Genomic DNA, 6,000 nt, shown 5'->3' with positions numbered 1-6,000 from the left:
CAGGGTATGATTTTATATATATATATGTATGAATACAGTTATATATGTACATATGTATACGTATATCGTAGAAAATCTTAATATGGTGTAGGTTTTATTTTAAAATTTATTCACAGAGAAAAAAAAGACTTGAAATTGTATACAAATTTAAATTCTTAGAAAAAATTTTCTAAATTTCCCATTTTTCATCAGCAACTGTTCAAAGTGGATTCAAGCAACTGTCAGCTTAATATTGATTTTTGAAAATTTTCTGTTTGTATTTGTACATTAGCATGTTTGAATAGTTGCCTTTCTTAAAATGAGAAGAAAGTGAAGTGTGTGTAAGAAGTGGAAAAATCGCATGTGAGAAGAGTGAACTGTATGACTTTTGTGGTCGTGGTTGATGAAATATTTTTTCTCAGTGTGAAATACTAAAATATGTAAGTCGTATATCTATTTCTATTTAATTATCTTATGTTATATATTCATAATGTATTAGCATTTACATATTATTATTATATTGGCATTAAGAAGAATATTTTGAACCACACATAAATCAAAATAGCGTAAGGGGGCATTTATTATGAAGATAATGCGTAGTTAATAATAAATTTTATATTGAGGTTTTTATAAAATATAGGAAAATCTTTTTCATAAAAAAAAAAGGTAATTTACTTTAATTTAATTTATTTATTTTTTTTTTTAATTTTATAAATGTGTGATTAGGTCTGTTGTTATACAAAATTTTTTTCATGAATTTAATAAAGAAAAAATAATTGTTTTTATAGTTAGATTTATTCAATACATACATACATGTATAGAAAATAATTATTACTTATATAAAATAATCATAAAATTAGAAAAAATAAAATTTGTTAAAATAAAAATGGATTGGGAGCTTGTTACAGGCAAAATTTTTTACAGACTGCTATTTAAAATTTTTTGTCTCTTTTTTTTTATACTCAATTAGAAATAACAATATTATTGTAATTTAATTGTATTACCACCATAAGGGTTGCCATTATTTTTATTATTCAATATTTTTGGATTACTATAGATTTGAACTCTAATAAATTGATATTATTTTCATAGGTTTCCAGTGAAAATAAGAATTTAGTAAAACGCATTCAAACTTGTACGAATGAAAATCAAAATTGTATGACCCATAATGAATCATAATCAAACTTGTATAAATATTTACCAAACTAATTTGGATCACAATCAAACTTGTTTGGATTACAATCAAACATGTTTGGATCACAATCAAACATGTTTGGATCACAATCAAACATGTTTGGATTACAATCAAACATGTTTGAATCGCAATAAAATTTATATGAATTACAATCAAAATTGTATGACTCTTAGTTAAACATGAATGAATCTCAATCAAACTTGTATGAATCACAATAAAATTTGTATGAATCATAATTAGACATATGATTTAATCATTGTTAAATTTATGTCCGATTAATTAATGCAAAGAAAATTAATATTCAATAATGGTATGATTAGATAAAATTATCATTTTCATGCCGAATAATATATTTGGCACTACTTCTATTAGGTTTGTAATATACATAGGAATAAACAATAATTACAAATCATAACAAATTTCAGTTTTACTGTTTTTTCTAAACCATCTACACTATTAAACGGTATCATTTGTTAACTCTACTAGTATTTCAAGGAAATTTTTACAATACATATTATATTTGAAGATAATTTAACAACGTATATTAGAGTGATTAGAATAAAAATGATTTTGAGCACACAAACAGGATATTAGTGTTTATATCACATTTAGTTTTTATTGTTATTATTATTATTATTGTTATATACATACATATATAACTGTAAAATTCTTTTTATGTGTGTAAATCAAAATTTTATATGAAGGGAAACTGAAAAAAAAAGAAAAATAATAAGAATAAGAATTGTGACGTTTCGACATAATGAATTATGAGGTAAATGCGTTTAATATTGAAAAACTGGGACATATGTATATGTATATGTTTTATATATAAAATTCTCGAATGTCGAGCGATGTATATTTAGTATGTACATATAGGGTGACAAATAATTTTTATGACAAACTGTTTAGAAATTTTTGACATAAATTTTATATGAAATGTAATAATTGTTCTATATGTACTTTTATATTTTGTAAAACATTAAATGTTACTCATATAAATATAGAGAATAATGGTAGCAATTTAAGCGGCATATTACGAATTAATACGAATATATATACGATTAGACAAGAACAAAACGAAAAACTAATTTACGTTATTTTGTTACTCGTTAAATGGAAAATTTGTAGTCATTTTGGGTTTTTAGAGAATATTATTTTCATTTTATTATTAACTTCTATCATTATATAATATTGTATATGAAAAAAACAAAAAAAATAATTTATATTGTTTCTAAAGAAAATGGAAAATTATTTTCTATATATTCATGCTTTTGTAATTATTATTTAATTCCTTTTTTTTTTGGTTAAGGCGAATATTATACATAAATGAATAATTTACAATGTATTTTATATAGGGGATGGAAATATGCTCGTATATACAAATTATTTGTAGCAAATATATGTATGTACTGAGTTATGGGTTAGTGAATTACACATAAGGGTAGGTAATAAATCTTTATTAAAATAGAGAATAAAATAACCTGTTGTTTTTAATATTCCGATTCCTTAAAACAAATAACTCGCTATACAATTTATGTACAATAAAAAATTCTAATTTTGTGGTCATAAAATGAAAATTCCTAATATTTATTTATTTTAACGGACAATGAACTAGTTTAATTCTTAATTTTCAGGTTTTTTTTTTATGTTATAAAGTTTGTATGTCTATTACTCGAGCATACAATCGAAAAAACGAGGAATTTATTAAAGGTTTTGAAAAATTTTCATTGAATAAGTTTATTAAGAATATTTTAAAAATAAATTAAAATAAAATTCCAAGTGTAATTAAATATAAATTTGAAGGTTTTCCTATTATCAAGAACTTCGATTTGAATATTTTGAATTTAAATTCAAAACAAAAATTATCAATTTTTCATAGCGGACATTAAGATTGAACCAGTGAACTACACTCAATTATCGATTTGTTGTACAACAAGAAGATTGAGAACATTAATGCATTCCTTTAACAGTTTGGATACCACTACAAAAGGCGGAAAGGCGCAAAAAACGACCCTAGTGTCCGATACATCAAAGATCCTGCTCCTCCTGAGCTTCCTTCTGATACACTCGAGCACACAGAGTCGTTTGTGACGTTTGCGTCCTCGCCGTGCAAACGTACGCCCACCCCAAACTTTGTTTTTCGGTGCTATTTGTATAGAAGATCATAGTTCTAGTGCTAAGTTGCGAATCCTGCTCGTCCCAGATCCAAAACGTTAACTGTTCTTACAAAAGTCTAAGGTCAGCCTCATATCTTGAATGCCGTTGATGTCCCTAACAATATTAAAATAGCCCCTAAGGCTCTGGATCTCTGTATTGCTTTATTCGCAATGTTCCCTTAATATAGTCTCGCTTTTAAGGTGAACATGAAGCGGAACCATGCCTAAAAGAGCCTCCATCGAGTCTGCTGGATACGTCGTTCGAGAAGCCGTTATACCAATGCACGCCTAAGTGACTCTATCGACGCCTCCCCTAAAATGAGGCCCTCCGTTCACTGAACAAGGATTATCCCCAGATACTTGATTTCCTTGGAGAGTTCAATAATTGTGCCTCCAGGAACATCGGACGCAAGTTAAATTTCCACCTTTTAGTAAATGCCACAATAATTGTTTTGCCACGGTTAATGTAAACCTTCAACTTGCGTCTATTTACGGATGATGTTCAAGAGTTTTTACATTCAGTCAACTACGACGTTATTATTGTTGCACGTAACAACAACGACTAAATCATCAGCGTAGTCTTGCACATTACACCCGCAGAAGCAAATCCATTACCATGCACAAACATTCGCCGAAATGAAGCCCAACATCGCCGTGATTCACTTCAACTGTCAATAACAAAGAAATATCAAAGAAATATTTTGAAATATGTACTTGTTATATAATAATTACTTTGTAGTGCATCACTTATTGCCACTATTGAGCCACTTAAGCACTCAGTTTTAATTTAAATTCATAATACCACCATTAATTTAGCCATCTTTCTTGGAATCAAAAAGTTTTTCAGTGCTAATTTACTCAACATTGGACAATAACCAAATTCCAACCAATAATAATTCTTTCAGTTTTAACTATGCAATATTATAAGAATTATAAAAACTTGTTTCTGATTTATTTCATATCATTGTTAGTTCAATATTCCAATTACTTTAGTTGTCAAATTTAATGATAATCATAGATCATTAAATATTCCATAACATCATCATTGTATTAACAGAATAAAATTATTATAATACAAGACAATTAATTGTGTGTAAAGTACCCTTAAATAATCATATCCTTATATCCTTTATATACTTCATATATTTTAGTATATATTGACACATATTTATTATAGAAAATGCCTGTGATATTCCACCCATCCTGTAACAAAAAAAAATATTCAATTTAAGTTTCTTTTTTTTTGTTTTATTTTCATTTCTAAAACAATTTTTATTCAATTTGAAATTTACTTAAATGAAATTATTCATAAAAATGTAATAATAATGAAAAATATAAAAGAAAATGAATGATTCAATTGACTTCCTAATATTTTCCAAAATGTCATATTTTTTTTTTCTTACTGCCTTCCAATTCCTTTCAGACCCGAATTCATTTCTCTTTCTTTCTTAAATGCACACCATATCAAGCAACAGTACTATGCGTATAGATGAAGACATTTTGGTAGCTGTGGTGTGAGTTTGCAAAAAAAAAAATAATAAATAAGAAAAATATTCATTTAATCTTAATGACAGTTCTAATCATCCTAAAAGAGTTGCCATATCAATCAAAAGACAAAAGACAAAAAAAAAATACAAATAAGGAAAAATATTATGAAAGGAGAGAGATAAAAATTAAATGAGTAAAAATAACAAACTTAACAACGCTTTTCCATCATCTCTGTGTTACAAATATTTGCTATATACATACATGTTTACATATGTGTACGGGAATATATATGTTAATATACATACGTATGCGTATATGTATGTAAATATACTGCATTCTCATGTTTCAATATTATTTTAATAATAAAAGGAAAACTTATTTTTCGCTCTTTTTATTTTTTTATCGTATGTGTTGTGTTCATTTTTTTTAAAAGAGTGTTGTAAAATTTGAAATAATTTTATTATGTGTGTTTAAAGTGATAATTAAATTGATATTTGAAATTTCTGAAGAGAGATAACCGGACTGATTTGTTAAATCTCTATTAATTGTTGAGGCGTTCACAGGGTATTTATATTGTTTCTGGTGAGTATTAAAATTTATATCACAAATTAAGTCAAACCGCAAGGTGAAACGGTTAATTACACGCAATTCTCAGTTAGTTGAGATCTCATTATTGGAAGAGTAGAGAGAATTTCTTGAGATTACACCAGAATTTTTGTTGGCAGCGCTGCCTTAATAGTATAGTTTTAACTAATAAGATCTTTCCCAGGCAGAACTCCAAACGAGAATTTAATCAAATTTAAAAATTTTAAAGTATAAAAATTTATTTTTCAGCAGCAATCATAATTTACTCATAAGATGATATTCGCCGTTAATTTTCCAAGTGTGAAGAACTTATTTTGTTGAGGTTTTTAAGATTATGACGTAGAGCTTTAAATTGCTACAATGCGGCTTTGGAAATAAATTTATTGTGTAATTTTATATGAGCCTTCATTTCAATTCTATATCTAAATTTTTATATCCTATAGTAGTCATACATTTCATATGAATTTTCTTTTAAGTCATTTTATTATTTGTTTGTTTTATTTGTGATTTTTTTTTTACTTAATAATATTTTTTCTCCTTTTGTAAATAAATTACCTTTTAACGGGATTATTTATTTTAGTTGTGATAAATTTATAT

This window comes from Condylostylus longicornis, unplaced genomic scaffold, assembly GCF_029603195.1.
Source record: "Condylostylus longicornis isolate FDR11 unplaced genomic scaffold, ASM2960319v2 ptg000027l, whole genome shotgun sequence".
NCBI classification, from domain to species: Eukaryota; Metazoa; Arthropoda; class Insecta; order Diptera; family Dolichopodidae; genus Condylostylus; species Condylostylus longicornis.
The sequence above is the reverse complement of the archived record's forward strand: the minus strand, read 5'-3'. Positions refer to the sequence as shown.